Here is a 16,119-nt window from a genome sequence, read left to right as displayed (position 1 = left end):
AACTCCCCCTCGCAGCCCAGGGCCCTCCCCGCTCCGCCAGCCCGGGTCAGGCCCAGCCTCCCGCCAGCCCCCGGCAGGTGTCGCCTCCCTCCCCGTGGCCCAGGTGGGCCCCGTCCCGCTCCGAGTTCTTCCCGACGTCTCCTCACACGGCACCCCAGCAGGAGCTGCCCTCCGCGCCTCGGCTCCGGGGCGGAGCGCCTCGGGCCTCGAGAAGCCGGCGGAGCCGGCAGGCCGGGCTCCACTCACCCCTCAGCCCGGGAGGCGGGGAGCTGCTGCGGCGGCTCCTCGGGCTGCGCCTCGCCTCCCCCCTCCCGGCCACCGCCGTGGCCGCCGCTCAGCCTCGGGCCTGGTCCCGGCCGCCCCGGCCCGGCTCCGCTTCACCTCGGCCCCCACTCCGGCCGCTGGAGCCCGGTGTCCTGCATTGACCCGGAAGCAGCTTTTGCGGCCCAACAACAACACGTGACCCTGCCGCACGTGTTACGTCCGCTGCGTGGATGGGGGGGGCGCGCAGGAGGAGCGGGTCCTCCCCAACCAAGCCCAGGTTGCCATGGCGACAGGGATGCGTGTGCTGGCCTGGTTATCACTAGAAACACACCTCATCTGCTCTTTCTCTTGCCTGTCATTTGAAAGGACACTCCCAGGTGCAAAGGAGGAGTACAAATTGTCACATCAGAATGAAATAGGGGCAGATCAGAGCAGAGCCTGGACAGCTGAGAGGCTGCTGCCTTACAGAAAGGAGCATTGAGCTGAACATTTCCAGACTTACCTGGAATTTTATCCTGTCTCCGACACTAATTTGCTGTGTGGCCTTGATCAACTCACTTATGTCTCTGACTTAAGTGTCCTCACTAGGTGAGCTCCAGGCTGTGATCTAATTTGATCCTAAGATGCTTTTGCATCAGGATTTGGTAGCACTCTGACCTTTATTCTGTGTCCCCTTTGCAAGCCTGCAGCATCCTGAGTTTTCAGTGCTTGACACCCATGGAATAATACCAGCTTCCATTCGGTACCAGGCGCTGTACATAAGCTGTTTCTAATTTTTACAACCTTCTAAAAGTAGGGATTTTGTAGAACTGAAAACTGAGGTTCACAGAGGTGAAGTGATCTGCCCAAGAGTGCCCAGTTAGTAAAAGTGACCAGGCTGAGATTTGAATCCAGGTCAGTCTGGCACCCAAGTCAAATGCATGCACTTCACATTTGCTCCAGCTATTGCTGGACTTACATTGCTGGAGCTATTGCCCCAGCTCCACACACATTATATCTGACTGTTGAGCTATGGTTGGTTAAGTGCTTCTTTGTCCATTTCTTTTGCAGGAATGTATATGGAATAGGGACAGTGCTGGCTGATCCTGAAGAGAATTCAGCCTTATATGGACATGTTAGCCAAAGTGCTAGGAGTTGAAGAGGTCTACATGCATAAGGTGTGTGTGCTTTCATGCGGTGTGTATCAGGGAGCGGGTGAAAGATTGTACTGAGCATGCATGTGTATGTATTGGTTCCTAGAGGGAGGAAGACAAAATTCTTTAGGGGGAGACCCAGTAGCAGCTTATCACCATCAGTTCTTGGAGACTTCCTTCTCTCGTTTTGTTTTATCCCCTAGGTAGGGTATAGAGCAGTTAGACGAGAAGGAGCCTGAAAGAGCTGGGTAAAGAAATTGCTCTGAGGACCAAGAGGATGGTGAGCCAAGCACTGTGGCTTCCGTTGCAGAGATGGGGGCTTTCCTCTCCCTTCTGCAGAGAAAAGAGGACCTTTCTGGCACTTTAGGGTTAATGGCTTTGAGAGCATCAGGATCATTGGCATGACCACTGTCAGAAGTATCCTCAGTGGCCAAGACTGTGAGAAGAGCAGAGTGAAATATACACAAAGGAGGGAGAACAAGGTGGATGCTGCAAGGGCACTTTGTTGATAGACTTACTTGTGAGCTCAGGTACACCTGGGGACATCCAGAAACACTTAGGAAGCTAGATGTCCTATGAACAACTAGGAAAAAAAGGCAAGAAATTTGGGTTATTACAGTTAAATAGTGTATAATGTATATAAATACATATATGAGTATTGTCTGTAACTGGGTGTAATTAGTTACGTGCTTCTTTGTTCCTTTGAGATATCCTTGAGGCATTTTTCTTTTGTTCCTATGTCTCCCCCTATAGAGCAAACTCTTAAGATCAATCTCTCTCCCCGTTTTGTGTCTATCTCCGTAAGACGACCAGAATTATCTTTATAAAAATTATCTATCTGATCATGTTATTCCCTGGAGCCTAAAATCCTTCCGAGACTCCCCAAGACTCTCAGGGTAAAGCTGATACCAGCTCAACACAAGGTTGACATGAGGGAAGCCATATTGTAGAAAAGAAACCTTATTGTCACTTTGAATGACCTCTGATTAACTAGCCCAGACATACTCTGTAGATTTTCTGGCCCCTCCCAGCTGCGATAAGATGATAACTTTGTTCTTTTGAGTTCTCTAGGAATGTTTATGCTGATAGCCGTCATCAATGACAACTGAAAGAAGATCAGGGCACAGGGCATTGTTGCAGTCTCTGATGCATATCCAGTACAACGAAAGACTATCAGGAACTAAGACCAGATGTCTGCCCCTACCTGGAGATCAGATGGAGGCCCCACTCAGAGACCAGATGCCTCCCCCACCCAGAGACCAGCACTGTATATAGCTGGCCTGTACTCTTTGTTCTGTAAGATGGTTCTTTCAGACATTTGTCGGCCATCTTCCCTCTTGCTAGCAAGCTGTAATAAAAAACCCTTTCTCTCCTACCACCTTGCCTCTTGACTATTGGCATGTCTTGAGGCGGGCAGATGACCGCCCTCAGGGGGTAACAAAGTCACAGTTATTAAGATGTTCCTCCAGGCTTTTCATGAGCTGGGCCCTGCTGATCTCTCCAGACTCATCTCTTGCCTGTCTCCTCTTGCTCTATACCTGCTCTGTTCAACCTGGTAGCCACTAGCCACATGTGGCTATTTAAATTTAACTTAATTTTAATTTTTTTAATTAAGTTAAATTAAAATTGCATTTCCTGAGTTGCATGACACTAGCCACATTTCAGGTGCTCAGTAGCCATGTGTGACTCGTAGCTATCCTATGGGACAGTGCCAATACAGAATATTTTCATCATCACAGAAAGTTCTGTTGGGCTGTGCTGCTCTGTACTCTCAATTCCTCATCTAGGATATGTTCTATGGGAATTCACTCTATTAAGGCCTTTGCTGGAAACATTTTTCTTCCAGGTCCTTGAACTGAAAACTATGCACAATTGCTTATTTTCTTGTTGTCTCCTTAATGAGCATGTAAGCCTCAATGGAGGCAAGAGCTAGGTGTATCTTTTCATCATTGAGTCTCCATTGTCTCTAAAAGAGTCATATAGAAAAAGGAGGTGGGGCCAGCCTGCTAGCACAGTGGCTAAGTTTGCATGTTCTTCTTTGGCAGCCCAGGGTTCACCGGTTTGGATCCCAGGTACGGACCTACACACCACTTGGCAAGCCATGCTGTGGCAGGTGTCCCACATATAAAGTAGAGGAAGATGGTCATGGGTGTTAGCTCAGGGCCAGTCTTCCTCAGCAAAGAAAGGATTGGCAGCAGATGTTAGCTCAGGGCTAATTTTCCTCAAAAAATATTAAATAAGATAAATAAATAAAAAATAAAAAGGAGGGAGTGGACATTGAACTAAAGTGAGAGGAAGTACTAGAAAGGCAAATTTCTGGTCATTTTATTAGAAATTGTTGATGATTCAATTGTCTTTACTTACAAACAGCAATTTTATATGGTTCGACCTAATAACATGGTAGAACTTTGGAAAAATTGAAACTGCTTCAGTTAGTTCTAATGAGTTCCCCGTCACTGGGATAGATTAAGCAAAGGCAGAATCTCTTAGAGCAACATATAAATCATTCCTGAATCAGTTAGACTGGTTGACCAGCCTGATTCTAAGATTCTAAGTCTGTTTTCCTCCACTGAGTCTTTAATTCAGGGTTGAGTATGCTATCACAACAACCATAGCTAGCTGCAATCTACGTGCCAGACACTGCTCAAGATATTTCACAGAGATTATTTCCTTTAATCCTCACAATGATCTTATGAACTACATTTGGTACCATCAGATTTACCAAGTGAGACTCAGGTTAAGTAACACACCCAGCAACATACAGCTAGTAAATGGCAGAAGCTGAATTCATATTTTGGTCAGTCTGACACCAGAATCTGAGTTCATGATAACCCTGTAATGATGGGACATAGTTCTCTCATGAAGTTTCAGTGATATATTTGCACGTCCTTTTAATTCAACAGATGTTTCTTTTATAAGGGATGTATTCCTTGCACTTAGCTTGGTGGTTTGAAGAAAGCAAAGATTCATAAGGCATAGTCCCTACAATGTAGCTGGAAAAATAATGTATATGCTTAAATAACAGTGATATAGGAAAATTAAAGGTATATTACTTTAAGAAGAGGATAAGGGAGTCATCTTCTTACCTGAAGACTTCACCCAAGTAGGCAGAAGGATAAGGACAGAATTGTATGAGAATTCACAACCCCAGTACTGAGATGGGAACTAAGGAGAAGAGAAAAACATCTGCTTCGCTTGAAAGAATAATGGCTGGTTTGGCAATTAAGCGTGCAGTACTGGTCCTGGTTTTTCCGCTAACCAGCCGTGTCACTTGATCTCGTTCTACCTTAGAGCTTTATCTACCGAATAACCTGAATTGGATAAATTACCGTGGTGAACCAACTGAAATTATGTGTAAAATATTGCGTGTATATGTATATACACATTTTCAAGAGGAAATGTCATAGATTCCATTGGATTCACAAAGAAATCATAACTCAAAACAATTTTAGACTGCCTTGTTGCTTTAAATTCTGCAATTCTGAGATTCAATATTTTATTTTTATCAACATTATTGACACATCTGTTATGAAGTGGACTGTCATGCCAAGCTTAGTGACCAAGCAAAGGGCAGAGATATTTTTATTTTAAACTGGAGAGTCATACCTAGAACTATTTAGAAAGTATCTGGATTTCCTTACTGGGCAGAATACAGTCTTGAAAAAACAACCCAATTTGGTTTTCCACAATTTACATAAATAGATCAGTCATAGATGCTTAATTTTTAAGGAGGCCTTACATTTATTAAAATCGTTTGCAAAATTGCTGGAAGTCTCACTAACTCTTCTTAGTTTTTTTCATTGTGAAGAATAACATACATACAGAAAACTGGATATATATCATATACATAAATGTACAGCTCAGTGAATTATTACAAAGCAAAACCCCATGTAACTACCACTGTACCAAGTCACAGAACATTTGCCAGATTCCCAAACCCTCCCCTTCAGGCCCTACATCCGCCATTCTCCCCAAAGTTAACTACTCTTCTGCCTTGTTATTGTAGCTTATTTTCCCTTGCTTTTAAACTGTATGTAAATGGAATCAAATGAGATGGCTTCTTTCACTTAACACCGTAGGAGTCATCATGATGTTGCATAGAGCTGTAGTTTATTCATTTTTGATGCTAAATAATATTTTATATTATAATCACACCCCCATTTATTTATCATTCCACTGTTGAAGGACATTCAGGTTGTTTCCAGTTTTCAGCTATCATGCATAAAGCTGTTATGGACATTCTTGTGCTTAACTTTTAGTGTACATATATACACATTTCTGTTGGGAATATGCTCAAGGAATAAATTGGTGGATCATAGCTTTACATCAGCAACAGAAATATAGTACAAGTCACATATATAATTTAAGATTTTCTAGTAGCCACATTAAAAAAGTTTTTAAAAAGTGAAATTAATATTAATCGCGCATTTTACTAACCCAGTATATACAAAGTATTGTCATTTCAACATGCCATCAATATGCACATTTTCTTTTGAGGAAAATTAGTCCTGAGCTAACATCTGCCACGAATCCTCCACTTTTTGCTGAAGAAGACTGGCCCTGAGCTAACATCCGTGCCCATCTTCTTCTACTTGATATGTGGGATGCATGCCGCAGCAAGGCTTGACAAGCGGTGCGTGAGTCCACACCCAGGATCTGAACCCGTGAACCATGGGCCGCTGAAGCAGAACACGCAAACTTAACCGCTGCACCACCAGGCCGGACCGAATATGCACATTTTTAATTGGCTATTTTACATATTAAATCTTCAAAATTCAATGCGTATTTGACATTTATAGCAATTTGGACTAGCCACATTTTGAGTGCTCAATAAGCAAATGTGGCTATTAATGACTATATTGGACAGTGTGGCTTTAGATAATACTACCAGTTTTCCAAAGTGGTTGTGCCAATTTACATTCCTGACAGCAGTGCATGAGAATCACAGTTGTTCCATGTCTTCATCAATGCTTGGTACTGAGAGTCTTTTCCTTTCTTTTCTTTTTTTGAGGAAGATTAGCCCTGAGCTAACTACTGCCAGTCCTCTTTTTCGCTGGGGAAGCCTGGCCCTGAGCTAACATCCGTGCTCATCTTCCTCTACTTTCTATGTGGGACGTCTACCACAGCATGGCGTGCCAAGCGGTGCCATGTCCGCACCTGGGATCCGAACCGGCGAACCCCGGGCCTCAGAGAAGCGGAATGTGTCAACTTAACCACTGCGCCACCGGGCCGGCCTTGTTACTTTGAGTCTTTTCAATTTTAACCATTCTGACGGTTCTATAGTAGTATCTTATTTTGGTTTAATTTGCATTCCTTTAATGATAAGGAGGTTGAGCAACTTTTCCTGTGTTTATTGTCCAGTTGACATTCCCTTTCTTGAAGAGTCTGTGCCCTTTTTTCTAGTGAGTTGGTCTTTTTATTTTTGGTCTCATAAAATTAGTTGAAAAGTGTTCTGTCTGCAAAATTTTGTGTAATTTTGTTACCAAACCTGAAGTGAGTTCGCTCACCCGTTGCACAGCAAACTAATCTCTGACACCAGGTGTGGTGGAAGAAAGTAGGAATTTTATTTTTGCACAGCACTGAGCAAGGAGAGAGGGCAGCTAACGCTCAAATCCCAAACTCCCCGAAAAGCTAAAAGGAAGGGATTTTATTTGGGGTTTTAGGTAGGGGAGGGGGAGCATATGCCCTTGCTGGTCGGAGCTTTCCCACCAGCCTGTCTTTGGCCTTGAGACTACTTGCAGAGAGGAGGGAGCCCATGACCTTGCTGGTCAGCAGCTTTCCCACCAGCCTGTATCTCTTTGCGGGAGGAGATAGTCCAGTTGCTTGTCCTTGACGGTGTCTGTCTCCATGGAGGATGGTCGATTCTGGAGCCAGAAAGCCAGAGAGTAAGCAGGGAATGAGTGTTTTGTTTTTAACCCCATATATGCTGGGTTCAATGTGGGGAAACTGATATCAGAGTCGATATCAATTTGGCATTATTAATTCTTTAGATGATCGTTTGAGTTCTCCAATGAAGCCATTTGACCTAGAGTTTTCCGTACGGAAAGTTTTAAATTACAGACTCAATTTATTTCATAATTATAATGCTATTGAAATTTTCCTATTTCCTCTTGTGTCACTTTTAGTAAGTTGTATTTTTCTGGGAATTTGCTCACTCCATATAAGTGTTCAAATGTGTTAGTATAAAGTTGATCATAATATCCTATCTTTGTCAGAGTTTCAGGATCTGCAGTGACATCTCATTTTTATTTTGGATACTGGTCACTTATGCTATGTCTTTTTCCTTGATTAGTCTCACCAATTTTGTTGGTCTTCTGAAAGAATCAATTATCAGTTTTGTTGAATCTCTGTTACATTTTTTCCTGTTTTATTATTTTCTACTTTTATCCTTATTATTTCCTTCCTTCTGTTCTTATTGGATTTAATTTAGTGTTCTTTCTCTCACTTTCTTCTTTTCTAAAATATGTATTTAGAACTTCATATCTGCCTCTAAGTACAGCTTTAGTTGTATGCCATAGTTTTGATATGTAGCATTTTCATTACCATTCAGTTTTAAATATTTCCTAATTTTTTTGGCCTATTGATTTGATGGATTATCTTAATTAACTTTTTAACGTTGAACCAGCCTTACATGGACCAGCCTCTCTTAAGTTTAAACTTTGCTCAGAGAGTATACTCCATATACTCTTTTGGAAATTATCAAGCTTTGGAAATTATCAAGCTTTGCCTTATGGCTCAGCATATGATGATTTGGGGATTAATTTTTTGTGAGTGCTTGAAAAGAATGTGTATGCTACAGTGTTGAGTTCAATGTTCTATAAGTAATTACATCAAATTTGTTAATTGTGTTGTTCAAACTTCCTATATTCTTATTGACTTTTTGCTGTAAATTGATTTTGTAACAATTGTTACAAGCAGATTAATTGCATGTTGTATTAGTTACTGAGAGAGGTATGTTAACATTTCTGACTATGACTATGGATCATTTGGTTTTTCCTTGTGGTTCTGAAAATTTTTTATTTATGTATTTTGATACTATGATACAAGATACATATCAATTGAAAATAGTATTCTCTTTTGGATAAGTTGAACTTTCTCTCCTTATGAAGTATTCCAGTTATCCTCAGTAATGCTTATAACCTTAAAGATGATTTTGTCTGGACTTTTCTTTGTTGGAAGGTTTTTTCTCTGTTTTTTAAAAAAATTATTTTATTGAGGTCATAATGGTTTATAACATTGTGAAATTTTAGGTGTACATTATTATCAATCAGTTTCCGCATAGACTGCATTGTGCTCACCACCAATATCTAATTTTTATCTGTCACCACACATATGTGCCCCTTAACCCTTTTTGTGCACCGCCCCAGCCCTCTTCTCCTCTGATAACCAGTAATCTGTCCTCCTTGTCCGTGTATTTATTTCGACATATGAGTGAAATTATGTGGTGTTTTTCTTTCTTTGTCTGGCTTTTTTTTGCTTAACTTAATACCCTCAAGGTCCATCCATGTTGTTGCAAATGGGATAGTTTTGTCTTTTTTATGGCTGAGTAATATTCCATTGTGTAAATATACCACATCTTTATCTGTTCATCAGTTGATGGGCACTTGGGTTGCTTCCACTTCTTGGCCATTGTGAATAATGCTGCAATGAACATAGGGGTGCATAAGTCTCTTTGAATTGTTGATTTCAAGTTTTTTTGATAAGTATTCAGTAGTGGGATAGCTGGATCATATGGTATTTCTATTTTTAATTTTTTGAGAAATCTCCATACTGTTTTCCATAGTGGCTGCACCACCAGCAGTGCATGAGGGTTTCCTTTTCTGCACATCCTCTCCAACATTTATTTTTTGTCTTGGTAATGTAGCCATTGTAACAGATGTAAGGTGATAGCTCATTAAGTTTTGATTTGCATTTTCCTAGTGATTAGTGATGTGGGACATCTTTTCATGTGCCTATTAGCCATCTATGTATCTTCTGTGGAGAAATATCTGTTCATATTGTCTGCTCATTTTTTGATCAGGTTGTTTTTTATCATTGAGTTATATGAGTTCTTTGTATATTTTGGAGATTAACCCCTTGTCAGATAAATGATTTGCAAATATTTTCACCTAGGTGGTGGGTTGTCTTTTCATTTTGTTCCTGGTTTCCTTTGCCTTGCAGAAGCTCTTTAGTCTGATGAAGTGCCATTTGTTTATTTTTTCTTTTGTTTCCCATGCCTGAACAGACATGGTATTCAAAAAGATGCTGCTAAGACTGATGTCAAAGAGTGTACTGCCTATATTTTCTTCTAAGAGTTTTATGGTTTCAGATCTTACCTTAATTTTGAGTTAATTTTTGTGTACAGTGTAAGATAATGGTCTACTTTCATTCTTTTGCATGTGGCTGTCCAGTTTTCCAAACACAATTTATTGAAGAGATATTCCTTTCTCCATTGTATGTTCTTGGCTCCTTTGTCAAAGATTAGCTGTCCACTAATGTGTGGTTTTATTTCTGGGCTTTCAATTCTATTCCATTGACCTGTGTGTCTGTTTTTGTACCAGTACCATGCTGTTTTGATTACTATAGCTTTGTAGTATATTTTGACGTCAGAGATTGTGATGCCTCTAGCTTTGTTCTTTGTTCTTAGGATTGCTTTTGCTATTCAGGGTCTTTCGTTGTTCCATATAAAGTTTAGGATTCTTTTTTCTATTTCTGTGAAGAATGTCATTGGGATTCTGATTGGGATTGCATTGAATCTGTAGATTGCTTTCGGTAATATGGACGTTTTTACTATGTTTATTCTTCCAATCCATTTGCATAGATTATCTTTCCATTTTTTTGTGTCGTCTTTGATTTCTTTCAATAATGTCTTATAATTTTCAGTATATAGGTCTTTCACCTCCTTGGTTAAATTTATTCCTAGATATTTTATTCTTTTTGTTGCAATTGTAAATGGGATTGTATTCTTGAGTCTTCTTTCTGCTAGTTCGTTGTTAGAGTATAGAAATGCAACTGATTTATGTGGGTTAATTTTGTACCTTGAAACATTGGTGTAGTTGTTGATTATTTCTAAAAGTTTTCTAATGGATTTTTTAGGATTTTCTATATATAGAATCATGTCATCTGCAAACAGTGAGAATTTCACTTCTCCCTTACCAATTTGGATATCTTTTATTTCTTTTTCTTGCCTAATCACTCTGGCCCAAACCTCTAGTACTATGTTGAATAGGAATGGAGAAAGTGGGCACACTTGTCTTGTTCTTATTTTCAGAGAGACAGCTTTCAGTTTTTCACCATTGAGTATGATGTTGGCTTTGGGTTTGTCATATATGGCCTTTATTGTGTTGAGGTACCTCCATTCTACACCTATTTTATTTATTTTATACCTTCTACATCTATTTTATTGAGAGTTTTTATCATAAATGGATGTTGGATCTCGTCAAATGCTTTCTCTTTGTCTATTGAGATGACCATGTGATTTTTATTCCTCATTTTGTTAATGTGGTATATCATGCTGATTGACTTGCAGATATTGAACCATCCCTTCATCCCTGGTATAAATCCCTCTTGATCATGGTGTATGATCCTTTTCATGTATTGCTATATTTGATTTTTTCAAAAATTTTTCCTTTTTCTCCCCAAAGCCCCCTGGTACATAGTTGTATAGTTTTAGTTGTGGGTCCTTCTAGTTGTGGTATGTGGGATGCTACCTCAGCATGGCCTGCTGAGTGGTGCCATGTCTGTGCCCAGGATCCAAACCAGTGAAATGCTGGTCCGCTGAAGTGGAGTGCATGAACTTAACCACTCAGCCACGGGGCCGGCCCCTATTGCTGTATTTGGTTTACCAATATTTTGTTGAGGATTTTGGCATCTATGTTTATCAGCAATATTGGCCTGTAATTTCCCTTCTTTGTATTGTCCTTGTCTGGTTTTGGGGCCAGGGTTATGTTGGACTCATAGAATGAGTTAGGAAGCATTCCCTCTTCTTCAATTTTTTGGAATAGTTTGAGAAGGATAGGTATTAAATCTTTGAATATTTGATAGAATTCTCCAGAGAAGCCATCTGGTCCTGGACTTTTGTTTTTTGGGAAATTTTTCAATTACTGTTTCAGTCTCTTTACTTGTGATTGGTCTATTCATATTCTCTATATCTTCATTCAGTTTTGGGAGTTTGGATGAGTCTAAGAATTTTTCCATTTCTTCTAAGTTGTCCAATTTGTTGGCATATAGTTTTACATAGTATTCTCTCATAATCCTTTGTATTCCTGTGGTATCTGTTGTAGTTTCTCCTCTTTCATTTCTAATTTTATTTATTTTTAGACTTGTCTCTTTTTCTCTTAGTGAGTCTGGCTAAGGGTCTGTCAATTTTTTATCTTCTCAAAGAACCAGCTCTTAATTTCATCGATCCTTTCTATTGTGGGTTTGTTTTCTTTTAAGGAAGATTAGCTTGATCTAACATCTACCACCAATCCTCCTCTTTTTGCTGAGAAAGATTGGCCATGAGCTAACATCTGTGCCCATCTTCCTCTATTTTATATGTGGGATGCCTGCCACAGCATGGCTTGATAAGTGGTGCATAGGTTTGCACCCAGGATCTGAAGCACTGAACCCCAGGTTGCCAAAGCAGAGGGTGCAAACTTAACTGCTACACCACCAGTCCAGCCCCTCTATTGTTTGTATTTTTGTTTTGTTTTGTTTTTGATTTCCATTTCATTTATTTATACTGTAATTTTCATTATTTTCCTCCTTGTGCTGACTTTGGGCTTTGTTTGCTCTTCTTCTTTTTCTAGTTCTATTAGGTGTAGTTTAAGATTACTTAGTTGAGATTTTTCTTGTTTGTTGAGGTGGGCCTGTACTGCTATGAATTTTCCTCTTAGAACCACTTTTGCTGCTGCATCCTATAAGAGTTGATATGATATATTCTCATTTTCATTTGTCTCGACATTTTTTTTATTTCTTCTTTGATCCATTGGTTGTTCAGTTTTATGTTGTTTAGTCCCCACGTATTTATGAATTTACCAGCTTTTTTCTTGTTGTTGGTTTCTAGTTTCATAGCGTTATGATCAGAAAAGCTGCTTGATATGGTTTCAATGTTCTTAAATTTATTGAGGCTTGCCTTTTTTTCCCAACATATTGTCTATCTTTGAGAATGTTCCATGTGCACTTGAGAAGAATGTGTATCCTGTGTTTTTGGGTAGAGTATTCTGTATATATCTATTAAGTCCATCTGGTCTAGTATTTAGTTTAATTCCACTATTTCCTTGTTGACTTTCTGTCTGGATGATCTATCCATTGATGTAAGTGGGGTGTTGAAGTCCCCTACTATTATTGTGTTGCTATTAATTTCTCCCCTTAGGTCTGTTAATAGTTGTTTTATGTACTTTGGTGTTCTTGTGTTAGGTGCATATATATTCATAAGTGTTATGTCCTCTTGGTGTAATGTCCCTTTTATCATTATATACTGCCCCTCTTTGCCTCTTATTGCCTTTTTTATCTTGAAGTTTGCATTTTGCGATATAAGTATGGCAATGCCTGCTTTCTTTTGTTTGCTGTTTGCTTGGAGTATTATCTTCCATTCCTTCACTCTGAGCCTATGTTTGTCTTTAGAGCTGAGATGTGTTTCCTGGAGGCAGCATATTGTTGGATCTTGATTGTTAATCCATCCGACTGCTCTGTGTCTTTTGATTGGAGATTCAACCCATTTACATTTAGAGTGATTCTTCATATATGAGGGCTTAACACTGCCGTTTTATCTCTTGTTTTCCAGTGGTTCTATATTTCCCTTGTTTCTCTTCCCATGTATCTCTGACTGCCATTTCAGTTTGGTGATTTTCTGTGATAGTTTTCTCAGTTTTCTCTTCATTTATCATTTGTGTCTCTGTCCTGATTTTTTATTTAGTGATTACTTTGAGGTTTGTATAAAAGATCTTGTAGATGAGATACTCCATTTTCTGATAGCCTCTTAGCTCCATTAGCCTAAACATGTTCCATCCCTTTCCTCTTCCCCATCTAAGTTATTGTTGACACAATTATTTCCAGTTTGTCTTGTGAGTTTGTGATTAAAATGTTTACAGTTATTTTTGATTCTTTCCTTCCCTTATGTTTAGTGTTATAATTAACCTGTTCTAATAGAGAGCTGCAATTTTCTGATTTTGTCTGTCTATTTATCTCCTTGCTCAAGGCTTTGTAAACCCTTTCCTTTTTGTTTCAGGTATGAGGGCTTTCTTGATCATTTCTTGTAGCTGGGGGGTCTTGTGGCAATGATCTCCTTCAGCTTTTGTTTATCTGGGAAAGTTTTTCTTTCTCCATCATATCTAATGGATGGTTTCAATGGATAGAGCATTCTTGGCTGAAAGTTTTTGTCTTTCAGTATTTTGAATATATCATTCCACTCTCTCCTAGCTTGTAAGGTTTCTGCCAAGAAATCTGCTGAAAACCTGATAGGGGTTCCCTTTTAGGTTATTTTCTTCTGCGTGCTGCCCTTACTATTTTTTCTTAGTCATTGAGTCTTGCCAGTTTTAGTAATATATGCATTAGGGAAGGTCTTTTTCCATTGATGTAATTAGGAGCTGTATTGGCTTCATTTACTTGTAATTCCAGTTCCTTCCCAAGGTTTGGGAATTTCTCAGCTACGATTTCTTTGAACAAGCTCTCTGCTCCTTTCTCCCTCTGGAATACCTATAATCCTTATGTTGCATTTCCTAATTGAGTCAGATATTTCTTGGAGAATGTCTTCATTTGTTTTTGGTCTTAGTTCTCTCTCCTCCTCCACTTGAAGCCTTCCTATATTTTTGTTGCCTAAATTACTAATTTTGTCCTCCATAATGTCAGCTCTGTTTTTTAAGGTTTCTAGATATTTTTTAAATCTAATTCATTGTGTTCTTCATCTCTGGCATTTTTGTTTGGTTTTTTTAGAATTCCAATCTCTTTTGTGAAGAATTCCTTCTGCTCATTAATTTTACTCCTGAGTTCATTGAACTGTCTTTCTGAGTTTTCCTGTAACTCCTTGAGATTCTTTGATAACTATTTTGAATTCTCTGTCATTTAGATTATACATTTCTGTGCCTTCAGGATTGGCTTCTGGAGACTTGTCATTTTCCTTCTGGTCTGGAGTGTCAATGTATTTCTTCACGGTGTTTGATGATGTGGACCTTTGCTGGTGCATAGTGATAGTTATCTGGTTACAGATTCCACCTGCCACCACTGAGGGGGACTGGAGCTGAATTTTCTGAACCTGCTGCATCCACTGCAAGTTGTGCCCATCCACTGGAAGTTGTGACAATACAGCTTTCTGTATTTGCCTGCTGGATGCTGCTGCTTGGCATGTCACACATGTAGGCATAGGTGCTCTAGTGCAGATCTGCTGCCTTGGCTAACTGGTTGAGCTGGTGCACCAGGTAGGAAGGAAGGGGAGCAGTGCTTTCTTTCTCTCACGTGAGCCCACTTTGCACTCACTGGTGGCCTGCCTGGGCTGCTGGGCTTGGTGGGGGCCCCCAAGTGGTGGCTGAGCTGCCTCAGTGTGGAGCATTCCCTGTTGGAAGGTTTTTGATTACTGATTCGGTCTCTTGCTAGTATTAGGCCTATTCAGATTTTCCATTTGCTCAAGGTTTAGTCTGGGTTGGCTGTATCTTTCTATGAATTTGTCCATTTCATCTAGGTTATCCAATGTGTTGGCATATGATTGTTTGTAGTATTCTTTCATTGTTCTTTTTATTTCTGTAAAATCAGTAGAAATGTCCCCACTTTTATTTCTGATTTTAGTTATTTGAGGCTTCACTCATTTTTTATGTCAAATTAGCTAAATTTTTGTCAATTTTGTGAATCTTTTTGAAAAACCAACTCTTGGTTTCATTGATTTTCTCTATTGTTTTTCTCCACTCTATTTTATCTATCTTTGCTCTAATCTTTATTATTTCCTTCCTTCTCATAGATTTGGATTTAGTCTACTCTTCTTTATCTAGTTCTTTAAGGTGTAAAGTTAGGTTGTTGATTTGAGATTTTTTTTTTTTTAATGTAAGCATTTACAACTATAAATTTCCCTCTTAGTACTACTTTCTCTACATCTCATATTTTTTGGTATGTTGTATTTTCATTTTCATTTATTTCAACATGTTTTCAATTTCCCTTGTGGTTTCTTCCTTGACCTATTGATTGTCTTGTTTAATTTAAATGTATATGAAAATTTTTCAGTTTTCCTTCTGCTATTGGTTTTGTTTCCTTCCATTATGATAAGAAAAGATACTTTGTACAATTTCAATCTTTTAAATTTATTAACACTTCTTTGTGGCCCAACATATAATCTCTCCTGGAGGATGTTATTTGCGTGCTTAAGAAAAGTATGTATTCTATTGTGGGATGGAGCGTTCTTCATGTCTATTAGGTTTGATTAGTCCACAGGGTTGTTTAAGTCTTCTGTTCCTGCAATGGACTGAATGTTTATGTCCCTTCCTATTTCATATATTGAAATCCTAATGTCAGTGTGATGCTATTAAAAGGTGGGGCCTTTGGGAGATGATTAGGTCATGAGATTGGAACTCTCATGATTGGGATTAGTGCCCTCATAAAAGAGACGCCAGAGAGTTTCCTTTCTCTTTCCACCATGTAAGGACATGGTGAGAAGATGGCCATCCATGAATCAGAAAGCAGGCTCTCACCAGACTCTGAATCTGCCAGTACCTTGATCTTGGACTTTCCAGCCTTTAGAATTGTAAGAAATAAAATTTCTATTATTTATAAGCCACCT

The 16,119-nt window shown here is 39.4% G+C and overlaps 1 protein-coding gene across 1 annotated transcript in view; it reads right to left on the bottom strand.

Moving 5' to 3' along the window:
* Positions 1-441, bottom strand: part of TBCEL (tubulin folding cofactor E like) — a 74,222-nt gene extending 73,781 nt beyond the window's left edge. Inside the window, exon 1 of the mRNA XM_023645008.2 lies at positions 247-441. The gene's annotated coding sequence lies outside the window, so the exon portion shown is untranslated. The remainder of the gene's footprint in view (positions 1-246) is intronic.
* Positions 442-16,119: the final 15,678 nt, after the last annotated feature.

Source organism: Equus caballus, chromosome 7 (assembly GCF_041296265.1).
Source record: "Equus caballus isolate H_3958 breed thoroughbred chromosome 7, TB-T2T, whole genome shotgun sequence".
NCBI lineage: Eukaryota > Metazoa > Chordata > Mammalia > Perissodactyla > Equidae > Equus > Equus caballus.
This window is presented reverse-complemented; position numbering and strand designations above follow the sequence as displayed.